The 13,241-nt window shown below is 58.7% G+C and overlaps 1 protein-coding gene across 1 annotated transcript in view; it reads right to left on the reverse strand.

The window, feature by feature from the left end:
- The window catches only part of LOC122554226 (AP-1 complex subunit mu-1-like), an 88,403-nt gene that overhangs the window by 43,157 nt on the left and 32,005 nt on the right, over positions 1 to 13,241 (reverse strand). The window lies entirely within an intron of this gene.

Below are 13,241 nucleotides of genomic sequence, written 5' to 3' on the forward strand. Positions count from 1 at the left end.
CACACGGGCAGTGAGCCCTGGAACAGCACACGGGCAGTGAGCCCAGGAACAGCACACGGGCAGTGAGCCCTGGAACAGCACACGGGCAGTGAGCCCTGGAACAGCACACGGGGTGTGAGCCCTGGAGCAGCACACGGAGTGTGAGCCCTGGAACAGCACACGGAGTGTGAGCCCTGGAACACCACACGGGGTGTGAGCCCTGGAACAGCACACGGGGTGTGAGCCCTGGAAAAGCACACGGGCAGTGAGCCCTGGAACAGCACACGGGCAGTGAGCCCTGGAACAGCACACGGGCAGTGAGCCCTGGAACAGCACACGGGCAGTGAGCCCTGGAACAGCACACGGGGTGTGACCTGGGAACAGCACACGGGCTGTGAGCCCTGGAACAGCACGTGAGGTGTAAGCCCTGGAACAGCACACAGGCAGTGAGCCCTGGAACAGCACACAGGCAGTGAGCCCTGGAACAGCACAAAGGGTGTGACCTGGGAACAGCACGCGGGCTGTGAGCCCTGGAACAGCACGCGAGGTGTAAGCCCTGGAACAGCACACGGGCAGTGAGCCCTGGAACAGCACACGGGCAGTGAGCCCTGGAACAGCACACGGGCAGTGAGCCCTGGAACAGCACACGGGGTGTGAGCCCAGGAACAGCACACGGGGTGTGAGCCCAGGAACAGCACACGGGGTGTGAGCCCAGGAACAGCACACGGGCAGTGAGCCCTGGAACAGCACACGGGCAGTGAGCCCTGGAACAGCACACGGGCAGTGAGCCCTGGAACAGCACACGGGCAGTGAGCCCAGGAACAGCACACGGGCAGTGAGCCCAGGAACAGCACACGGGCAGTGAGCCCTGGAACAGCACACGGGCAGTGAGCCCAGGAACAGCACACGGGCAGTGAGCCCAGGAACAGCACACGGGCAGTGAGCCCTGGAACAGCACACGGGGTGTGAGCCACGGAACAGCACACACGGGGTGTGAGCCCTGGAACAGCGCATGGGCAGTGAGCCCTGGAACAGCACACAGGCAGTGAGCCCTGGAACAGCGCACGGGCAGTGAGCCCTGGAACAGCGCACGGGCAGTGAGCCCTGGAACCGCGCACGGGCAGTGAGCCCTGGAACCGCGCACGGGCAGTGAGCCCTGGAACAGCACACACGGGGTGTGAGCCCTGGAACAGCGCACGGGCAGTGAGCTCTGGAACAGCGCACGGGTACTGAGCCCTGGAACAGCACAAACGGGCAGTGAGCTCTGGAACAGCGCACGGGCAGTGAGCTCTGGAACAGCGCACGGGCAGTGAGCCCTGGAACAGCGCACGGGCAGTGAGTCCTGGAACAGCACAAACGGGCAGTGAGCCCAGGAACAGCACACGGGCAGTGAGCCCAGGAACAGCACACGGGCAGTGAGCCCAGGAACAGCACACGGGCAGTGAGCCCAGGAACAGCACACGGGCAGTGAGCCCAGGAACAGCACACGGGCAGTGAGCCCAGGAACAGCACACGGGCAGTGAGCCCTGGAACAGCACACGGGGTGTGAGCCCTGGAACAGCACACACGGGGTGTGTGCCCTGGAACAGCGCTTGGGCAGTGAGCCCTGGAACAGCACACAGGCAGTGAGCCCTGGAACAGCGCACGGGCAGTGAGCCCTGGAACAGCGCACGGGCAGTGAGCCCTGGAACCGCGCACGGGCAGTGAGCCCTGGAACCGCGCACGGGCAGTGAGCCCTGGAACAGCACAAACGGGGTGTGAGCCCTGGAACAGCGCACGGGCAGTGAGCTCTGGAACAGCGCACGGGTACTGAGCCCTGGAACAGCACAAACGGGCAGTGAGCCCTGGAACAGCGCACGGGCAGTGAGCTCTGGAACAGCGCACGGGCAGTGAGCCCTGGAACAGCGCACGGGCAGTGAGTCCTGGAACAGCACAAACGGGCAGTGAGCTCTGGAACAGCGCACGGGCAGTGAGCCCTGGAACAGCGCACGGACAGTGAGCCATGGAACAGCACACACGGGGTGTGAGCCATGGAACAGCACACACGGGGTGAGCGCCCTGGAACAGCGCATGGGCAGTGAGCCCTGGAACAGCGCACGGGCAGTGAGCCCTGGAACAGCGCACGGGCAGTGAGCCCTGGAACAGCGCACGGGTACTGAGCCCTGGAACAGCACACACGGGGTGTGAGCCCTGGAACAGCACACGGGCAGTGAGTCCTGGAACAGCACAAACGGGCAGTGAGGTCTGGAACAGCGCACGGACAGTGAGCCACGGAACAGCACACACGGGGTGTGAGCCACGGAACAGCACACACGGGGTGTGAGCCCTGGAACAGCGCATGGGCAGTGAGCCCTGGAACAGCACACGGGGTGTGAGCCCTGGAACAGCGCATGGGCAGTGAGTCCAGGAACAGCGCACGGGCAGTGAGTCCAGGAACAGCGCACGGTCAGTGAGCCCTGTAACAGCGCATGGGGTGTACGTCCTGGAACAGCACACGATGTGTGAGCCCTGGAACAGCGCACGATGTGTGAGCCCTGGAACAGCGCACGATGTGTGAGCCCTGGAACAGCGCACGGGGTGTGAGCCCTGGAACAGCGCACGGGGTGTGAGCCCTGGAACAGCGCACGGGTAGTGAGCCCTGGAACAGCGCACGGGTAGTGAGCCCTGGAACAGCGCACGGGCAGTGAGCCCTGGAACAGCGCACGGGCAGTGAGCCCTGGAACAGCGCACGGGCAGTGAGCCCTGGAACAGCGCACACGGGCAGTGAGCCCTGGAACAGCGCACGGGCAGTGAGTCCAGGAACAGCGCACGGGCAGTGAGTCCAGGAACAGCGCATGGGGTGTACGTCCTGGAACAGCACACGATGTGTGAGCCCTGGAACAGCGCACGATGTGTGAGCCCTGGAACAGCGCACGGGGTGTGAGCCCTGGAACAGCGCACGGGGTGTGAGCCCTGGAACAGCGCACGGGGTAGTGAGCCCTGGAACAGCGCACGGGGTAGTGAGCCCTGGAACAGCGCACGGGGTGTGAGCCCTGGAACAGCGCACGGGTAGTGAGCCCTGGAACAGCGCACGGGTAGTGAGCCCTGGAACAGCGCACGGGCAGTGAGCCCTGGAACAGCGCACGGGCAGTGAGCCCTGGAACAGCGCACGGGCAGTGAGCCCTGGAACAGCGCACACGGGCAGTGAGCCCTGGAACAGCGCACGGGCAGTGAGTCCAGGAACAGCGCACGGGCAGTGAGTCCAGGAACAGCGCATGGGGTGTACGTCCTGGAACAGCACACGATGTGTGAGCCCTGGAACAGCGCACGATGTGTGAGCCCTGGAACAGCGCACGGGGTGTGAGCCCTGGAACAGCGCACGGGGTGTGAGCCCTGGAACAGCGCACGGGGTAGTGAGCCCTGGAACAGCGCACGGGTAGTGAGCCCTGGAACAGCGCACGGGTAGTGAGCCCTGGAACAGCGCACGGGCAGTGAGCCCTGGAACAGCGCACACGCAGTGAGCCCTGGAACTGCACACGGGGTGTGAGCCCTGGAACTGCACACGGGGTGTACGTCCTGGAACAGCACACGGGGTGTACGTCCTGGAACAGCACACGGGGTGTACGTCCTGGAACAGCACACGGGGTGTACGTCCTGGAACAGCACACGGGGTGTACGTCCTGGAACAGCACACGGGGTGTACGTCCTGGAACAGCACACGGGGTGTACGTCCTGGAACAGCACACGGGGTGTACGTCCTGGAACAGCACACGGGGTGTACGTCCTGGAACAGCACACGGGGTGTACGTCCTGGAACAGCACACGGGGTGTACGTCCTGGAACAGCACACGGGGTGTACGTCCTGGAACAGCACACGGGGTGTACGTCCTGGAACAGCACACGGGGTGTACGTCCTGGAACAGCACACGGGGTGTACGTCCTGGAACAGCACACGGGGTGTACGTCCTGGAACAGCACACGGGGTGTACGTCCTGGAACAGCACACGGGGTGTACGTCCTGGAACAGCACACGGGGTGTACGTCCTGGAACAGCACACGGGGTGTACGTCCTGGAACAGCACACGGGGTGTACGTCCTGGAACAGCACACGGGGTGTACGTCCTGGAACAGCACACGGGGTGTACGTCCTGGAACAGCACACGGGGTGTACGTCCTGGAACAGCACACGGGGTGTACGTCCTGGAACAGCACACGGGGTGTACGTCCTGGAACAGCACACGGGGTGTACGTCCTGGAACAGCACACGGGGTGTACGTCCTGGAACAGCACACGGGGTGTACGTCCTGGAACAGCACACGGGGTGTACGTCCTGGAACAGCACACGGGGTGTACGTCCTGGAACAGCACACGGGGTGTACGTCCTGGAACAGCACACGGGGTGTACGTCCTGGAACAGCACACGGGGTGTACGTCCTGGAACAGCACACGGGGTGTACGTCCTGGAACAGCACACGGGGTGTACGTCCTGGAACAGCACACGGGGTGTACGTCCTGGAACAGCACACGGGGTGTACGTCCTGGAACAGCACACGGGGTGTACGTCCTGGAACAGCACACGGGGTGTACGTCCTGGAACAGCACACGGGGTGTACGTCCTGGAACAGCACACGGGGTGTACGTCCTGGAACAGCACACGGGGTGTACGTCCTGGAACAGCACACGGGGTGTACGTCCTGGAACAGCACACGGGGTGTACGTCCTGGAACAGCACACGGGGTGTACGTCCTGGAACAGCACACGGGGTGTACGTCCTGGAACAGCACACGGGGTGTACGTCCTGGAACAGCACACGGGGTGTACGTCCTGGAACAGCACACGGGGTGTACGTCCTGGAACAGCACACGGGGTGTACGTCCTGGAACAGCACACGGGGTGTACGTCCTGGAACAGCGCACGGGCAGTGAGCCCTGGAACAGCGCATGGGGTGTACGTCCTGGAACAGCACACTGGGCGTGAGCCCTGGAACAGCGCATGGGCAGTGAGCCCTGGAACAGCGCACGGCCAGTGAGCTCTGGAACAGCACACACGGGCAGTGAGCCCTGGAACAGCGCACGGGCAGTGAGCCCTGGAACAGCACACGGGGTGTGAGCCCTGGAACAGCTCACAGGCAGTGAGCCCTGGAACAGCGCACGGGGTGTGAGCCCTGGAACCGCACACGGGGTGTACGTCCTGGAACAGCACACGGGGTGTACGTCCTGGAACAGCACACGGGGTGTACGTCCTGGAACAGCACACGGGGTGTACGTCCTGGAACAGCACACGGGGTGTACGTCCTGGAACAGCACACGGGGTGTACGTCCTGGAACAGCACACGGGGTGTACGTCCTGGAACAGCACACGGGGTGTACGTCCTGGAACAGCACACGGGGTGTACGTCCTGGAACAGCACACGGGGTGTACGTCCTGGAACAGCACACGGGGTGTACGTCCTGGAACAGCACACGGGGTGTACGTCCTGGAACAGCACACGGGGTGTGAGCCCTGGAACAGCACACGGGGTGTACGTCCTGGAACAGCACACGGGGTGTACGTCCTGGAACAGCGCACGGGCAGTGAGCCCTGGAACAGCGCATGGGGTGTACGTCCTGGAACAGCACACTGGGCGTGAGCCCTGGAACAGCGCATGGGCAGTGAGCCCTGGAACAGCGCACGGCCAGTGAGCTCTGGAACAGCACACACGGGCAGTGAGCCCTGGAACAGCGCACGGGCAGTGAGCCCTGGAACAGCACACGGGGTGTGAGCCCTGGAACAGCTCACAGGCAGTGAGCCCTGGAACAGCGCACGGGGTGTGAGCCCTGGAACCGCACACGGGGTGTACGTCCTGGAACAGCACACGGGGTGTACGTCCTGGAACAGCACACGGGGTGTACGTCCTGGAACAGCACACGGGGTGTACGTCCTGGAACAGCACACGGGGTGTACGTCCTGGAACAGCACACGGGGTGTACGTCCTGGAACAGCACACGGGGTGTACGTCCTGGAACAGCACACGGGGTGTACGTCCTGGAACAGCACACGGGCAGTGAGCCCTAGAACAGCACACGGGGTGTACGTCCTGGAACAGCACACGGGCAGTGAGCCCTAGAACAGCGCACACGGGGCGTGAGCCCTGGAACAGCGCACACGGGGCGTGAGCCCTGGAACAGCGCACACGGGGCGTGAGCCCTGGAACAGCGCACACGGGGCGTGAGCCCTGGAACAGCGCACACGGGGCGTGAGCCCTGGAACAGCGCACACGGGGCGTGAGCCCTGGAACAGCGCACACGGGGCGTGAGCCCTGGAACAGCGCACACGGGGCGTGAGCCCTGGAACAGCGCACACGGGGCGTGAGCCCTGGAACAGCGCACACGGGGCGTGAGCCCTGGAACAGCGCACACGGGGCGTGAGCCCTGGAACAGCGCACAGGGTGTACGTCCTGGAACAGCGCACGGGGTGTACGTCCTGGAACAGCGCACGGGCAGTGACCCCTGGAACAGCGCATGGGCAGTGAGCCCTGGAACAGCGCACGGCCAGTGAGCTCTGGAACAGCACACACGGGCAGTGAGCCCTGGAACAGCGCACGGGCAGTGAGCCCTGGAACAGCACACGGGGTGTGAGCCCTGGAACAGCTCACGGGGTGTGAGCCCTGGAACCGCACACGGGGTGTACGTCCTGGAACAGCACACGGGGTGTACGTCCTGGAACAGCACACGGGGTGTACGTCCTGGAACAGCACACGGGGTGTACGTCCTGGAACAGCACACGGGGTGTACGTCCTGGAACAGCACACGGGGTGTACGTCCTGGAACAGCACACGGGGTGTACGTCCTGGAACAGCACACGGGCAGTGAGCCCTAGAACAGCACACGGGGTGTACGTCCTGGAACAGCACACGGGGTGTACGTCCTGGAACAGCACACGGGGTGTACGTCCTGGAACAGCACACGGGGTGTACGTCCTGGAACAGCACACGGGGTGTACGTCCTGGAACAGCACACGGGCAGTGAGCCCTAGAACAGCACACACGGGCAGTGAGCCCTGGAACAGCACACGGGGCGTGAGGCCTGGAACAGCGCACACGGGGCGTGAGCCCTGGAACAGCGCACACGGGGCGTGAGCCCTGGAACAGCGCGCACGGGGCGTGAGCCCTGGAACAGCGCGCACGGGGCGTGAGCCCTGGAACAGCGCGCACGGGGCGTGAGCCCTGGAACAGCGCGCACGGGGCGTGAGCCCTGGAACAGCGCGCACGGGGCGTGAGCCCTGGAACAGCGCGCACGGGGCGTGAGCCCTGGAACAGCGCGCACGGGGCGTGAGCCCTGGAACAGCGCGCACGGGGCGTGAGCCCTGGAACAGCGCGCACGGGGCGTGAGCCCTGGAACAGCGCGCACGGGGCGTGAGCCCTGGAACAGCGCGCACGGGGCGTGAGCCCTGGAACAGCGCGCACGGGGCGTGAGCCCTGGAACAGCGCGCACGGGGCGTGAGCCCTGGAACAGCGCGCACGGGGCGTGAGCCCTGGAACAGCGCGCACGGGGCGTGAGCCCTGGAACAGCGCGCACGGGGCGTGAGCCCTGGAACAGCGCGCACGGGGCGTGAGCCCTGGAACAGCGCGCACGGGGCGTGAGCCCTGGAACAGCGCGCACGGGGCGTGAGCCCTGGAACAGCGCGCACGGGGCGTGAGCCCTGGAACAGCGCGCACGGGGCGTGAGCCCTGGAACAGCGCACGGGGCGTGAGCCCTGGAACAGCGCACAGGGTGTACGTCCTGGAACAGCACACGGGCAGTGACCCCTGGAACAGCGCACGGGCAGTGACCCCTGGAACAGCGCACGGGCAGTGAGCCCTGGAACAGCTCACAGGCAGTGAGCCCTGGAACCGCACACGGGGTGTACGTCCTGGAACAGCACACGGGGTGTACGTCCTGGAACAGCACACGGGGTGTACGTCCTGGAACAGCACACGGGGTGTACGTCCTGGAACAGCACACGGGGTGTACGTCCTGGAACAGCGCACGGGCAGTGACCCCTGGAACAGCGCACGGGCAGTGAGCCCTGGAACAGCTCACAGGCAGTGAGCCCTGGAACCGCACACGGGGTGTACGTCCTGGAACAGCACACGGGGTGTACGTCCTGGAACAGCACACGGGGTGTACGTCCTGGAACAGCACACGGGGTGTACGCCCTGGAACAGCACACGGGGTGTACGTCCTGGAACAGCGCACGGGCAGTGACCCCTGGAACAGCGCACGGGCAGTGACCCCTGGAACAGCGCACGGGCAGTGAGCCCTGGAACAGCTCACAGGCAGTGAGCCCTGGAACCGCACACGGGGTGTACGTCCTGGAACAGCACACGGGGTGTACGTCCTGGAACAGCACACGGGGTGTACGTCCTGGAACAGCACACGGGGTGTACGCCCTGGAACAGCACACGGGGTGTACGTCCTGGAACAGCGCACGGGCAGTGACCCCTGGAACAGCGCACGGGCAGTGACCCCTGGAACAGCGCACGGGCAGTGAGCCCTGGAACAGCTCACAGGCAGTGAGCCCTGGAACCGCACACGGGGTGTACGTCCTGGAACAGCACACGGGGTGTACGTCCTGGAACAGCACACGGGGTGTACGTCCTGGAACAGCACACGGGGTGTACGTCCTGGAACAGCGCACACGGGGTGTACGTCCTGGAACAGCGCACACGGGCAATGAGCCCTGGAACAGCGCACACGGGCAGTGAGCGCTGGAACAGCGCACACGGGCAGTGAGCGCTGGAACAGCGCACACGGGCAGTGAGCGCTGGAACAGCGCACACGGGCAGTGAGCGCTGGAACAGCGCACACGGGCAGTGAGCGCTGGAACAGCGCACACGGGCAGTGAGCGCTGGAACAGCGCACACGGGCAGTGAGCGCTGGAACAGCGCACACGGGCAGTGAGCGCTGGAACAGCGCACACGGGCAGTGAGCGCTGGAACAGCGCACACGGGCAGTGAGCGCTGGAACAGCGCACACGGGCAGTGAGCGCTGGAACAGCGCACACGGGCAGTGAGCGCTGGAACAGCGCACACGGGCAGTGAGCGCTGGAACAGCGCACACGGGCAGTGAGCGCTGGAACAGCGCACACGGGCAGTGAGCGCTGGAACAGCGCACACGGGCAGTGAGCGCTGGAACAGCGCACACGGGCAGTGAGCGCTGGAACAGCGCACACGGGCAGTGAGCGCTGGAACAGCGCACACGGGCAGTGAGCCCTGGAACAGCACACACGGGCAGTGAGCCCTGGAACAGCACACACGGGCAGTGAGCCCTGGAACAGCACACACTGGCAGTGAGCCCTGGAACAGCACACACGGGCAGTGAGCCCTGGAACAGCACACACGGGCAGTGAGCCCTGGAACAGCACACGCGGGCAATGACCCCTGGAACAGCACACGGGCAATGAGCCCTGGAACAGCGCAAAGGGGCTGTGCACAGGTTGCAAGCCATGGCACAAGGTGGGTAAGCAGCCCTGGAGCAATGAGGGCAGCAAATGGGTGCTTACCCAGCCTGGTACAGGGAAGGCAGTCATGGAACCTATCTTGGAGCAGCGGAGTGCCGGTATGCAGCAGACTGGAGGCCTGGAGTGGAGCAGGGATGGTTAGGTTCAGGTTTGGTGAGGGCGGACAGGCCTGTACTGAACTGCTACAATGTCATGTTTAATTGAAATTATTTACCTTACTGTAATATCAGTGATATCTTCTTTCTAACTTATTTTTAAACTCTGTACAGTAATGTATCTACTTTTTATTCCTCTGCTGGATCTGAGATCAAACCTAGGTTCTTGTACATCAGATGGCACCATAAGAATGCAGACATTGTAAAAGCCTTTCACTGTACTCCTACAACGGAGTACACATGACAATAAAGGATATTCTATTCTATTTTATTCATCAGGGAGTATATGGACTGACAAAACTGTTAGAAGTGAACAAAATTGCTCAGGAACCATAGTATTGATTTATGCTTTGTTCTTTTCATTTCCTTTCAAATCCATGAAATTGAAACAAAAAGAATTGTTATATGATGACTTGTTGAAATATTATCTCACACTGCAAAGATCCAATGATTTGTCAGGATAACCATTCTTTATTACTGTCAGTTATATTGATCCAACAGTGATCATAATCATTATGACATTATCAGTTCAGTTAGCATCCCTCTAATCTTTGAATCAAAAGATTGAGAGTTCATCCCCAGCCCAGAGAGCTGAGCACGAAAATCTAGGCTGTGAAGAATGAGCTCTGTCAGCAGCATTGAATATTGAATGAGTGAAGAAACTGAAGCCATACCTATCATGGGAAAAACATTCAGGACACAATCTGCTGTCATCCTGTTGTCTTTGTCAATATGTATCCCTCAACCAGCATCATCCAAACTTAGAACAATACAGCACAGTCCAGGCCCTTCAGTCCTCTATGTTGTGCCGACCTTTTATCCTACTCTAAGATCAAACTGATTTTCATGCCTTTCATTGTACTATCTTCCATGCACCCATCCAAGAGTTGGTTAAATGTCCCTAATGTATCTGACGCTAATACCACTGCTGGCAATGCATTCCACACACCTACCACTCAATGTAAAGAACCTACCTCTGACATCTCCCTCAACCTTCCTCCAATCACCTTAAAATTTTATCTCCTCTGATAGCCATTCCTGCTCTGGGAAAAAAAGTCTCTGGCTATCCACTCTATCTATGCCTCTCATCAGCTTGTACACCTCCGCTCATCCTTCTTCACTCCAGTGAGAAAAACCCTAGCTCCCTCAACCTTTTTTCATAAGACTTGCGCTCCAGCCCAGGCAGCATCCTGGTAAATCTCCTCTACATCCTTGCTATAATGTGGTGACCCAAACTGAACACAATATTCTAAGTGTGGTCCAACCAGAGCTGAGTAGAGCTGCAGCATAACCTCGCGACTCTTAAACTCAATCCCCCTGCTGATGAAAACCAACACACCATTTGCCTTCTTAACCACTCTATCAACTCGTGTGGCAACTTTGAGGGATCTCTGGACATGGACACCAAGATCCCTCTGCTCCTCCACACTACCAAGAATTCTGTCTTTAACCCTGTAATCTGCATTCTGATTCAACTTTCCAAAATGAATCACTTCACACTTTTCCAGATCGAACTCTGTCTGCCACTTTTCAGCCCAACTCTACATCCTGTCGAGATCCCATTGCAACCTACACAGCCCACCACACTATCCATAACCCCACCAACCTTTGTGTCGTCAGCAAACTTACTCACCCACCCTTCCACTTCCTCATCCAAGTCATTTATAAAAATCACAAAGAGCAGAGGTCCCAGAACAGATCCCTGTGGAACATCACTGGTCACTGAGCTCCAGGCTGAATACTTTCTGTCTACCACCACCCTCTTCTATGCATCAGCCAATTCTGTAGCCAGACAGCCAAATTTCCCTGTATCCCATGTGTCCTTACTTTCTGAATGAGCCTACTGTGAGGAACCTTTTCAAATGTCTTGTTAAAGTCCATGTACACCACATCCACTGCTCTACTTTCATTAATTAGCTTTGTCACAAACAAAAAGAATTCAGCATGCTTTGTGAGGCATGGCCTGCCCCTCACAAAGCCATGCTGACAATCTCTAATCAAGCTATGATTTTCCAAGTGGTCATAAATCCTGTCTCTCAAAGTCCTCTCCAATAATTTGCCCACCACTGATGTAAGACTAATTGGTCTATAGTTCCCAGGATTATATCATTCCTTTTCTTGAACAAGGGAATAACATTTGCTGCCCTCCAATCATCTGGTACTACTCCAGTAGATAGTGAGGATGCAAAGATCATCACCATAGGCGCAGCAATCTCCTTCCTCGCTTCCTGTAGTAATGTTGGGTATATCCTGTCTGGCCAAGGCGACTTATCTATCCTTACGTTTTTCAAAATTGTCAGCACATCCTCCTTCTTAACATCAACCTGTTTGAGCATATCAGCCTGTTTCACACTGTCCTCACAAATGACGAGGTCCCTCTCACTACTAAATACTGAAGCAAACTGTTCATTATGGACCTCCTCTACCTCTTCCAACTCCAGGCACAAGTTCCCTCCACTATCCCTGATTGGCCCTACCCTGACTCTAGCAATTGTGTTGTTCCTCACATCGGTGTAGATTCCCTTAGGATTTTCCTTAATCCTACCCACTAAAGCTTTTTCATGCCCCCTTCTCGCTGTCTTAAGTCCATTCTTTACTTCCTTCCTGGCTACCTTTTAACCCCGTAAAGCCTTGTCTGATCCTTGCCTCCTCAACCATAAGTAAGCTTCCTTCTTCCTCTTGACTAGATGTTCCACATTCTTGTCACGCACAGATCTTTCAACCTACCATCCCTTCCTTGCCTCAGTGGGACAAACCTGTCCAGCACTATCAGCAAGCGCCCTCTGAACAACCTCCACATTTCTGTCGTGCATTACCCTGAGAACATCTGTTCCGAAATTAGGCGCCTCTGTTCCTGTCTAATCGCATTGTGATTTTCCCTCTCCAATTAAGTACTTTCCCATACTGTCTGTTCCTATCCCTCTCCGATGAGTAAAGTAAAGGTCAGGAAGTTGCGATCACTATCACCAAATGCTCTCCCACTGCGAGATTGGACACCTGGCATGGTTCGTTGCCAAGCACCAAATCAAAATAAAACAGGTTTTATTTGGTCACTATGATGTTACTCTTTGTTGAAGCTTGCTGTGACCAAATTAGCTGCCACGTTGCTTATATTCCAACTTCAAAAATACTTAATTGGCAGTAAATTGTGATGAGATATCCCGAGGTCACGGAAAGGTTCTGCATAAATGCATTTCTTTCTTGAGAAATTGCAGTTTGCAACTTAAAGCCACAGTATCATTAGAGGAATTGTTACAGTGATCTGTATTATTGGGACTATCCCCTCATCAGACCTTATACAAAGCCAGAGATCTGTGTAGAGGACCAAGCGAAAACCACTTGTGCATCTGAAGCGAGGTTAGAATAATACCGAAAAAGTAATCGTTCCTTTTCTGAAACTTTCTAGTTATCTAGCTTCTTGAAACCCCATGAATTGGGAGTGTACTAATGAATGATAGCATTGCCTTCATCAATCTCTGACATGTATGTATTGAATAATAGAGCATTAATCACTACAATGTTACTCTGTTTTCTGAACACTTACAGATACAATTCAGTTGGGAATGTTCAGCCTCAATTATTATTGCCCCTGGACAGTAATAAAGCAGTTGTTGGAATCTAGATGTAAACATGGGTAGATGGAACACA

Source organism: Chiloscyllium plagiosum, unplaced genomic scaffold (assembly GCF_037043375.1).
Source record: "Chiloscyllium plagiosum isolate Xiang-an unplaced genomic scaffold, Cpla_swu_hap1 HiC_scaffold_9, whole genome shotgun sequence".
NCBI classification, from domain to species: domain Eukaryota; kingdom Metazoa; phylum Chordata; class Chondrichthyes; order Orectolobiformes; family Hemiscylliidae; genus Chiloscyllium; species Chiloscyllium plagiosum.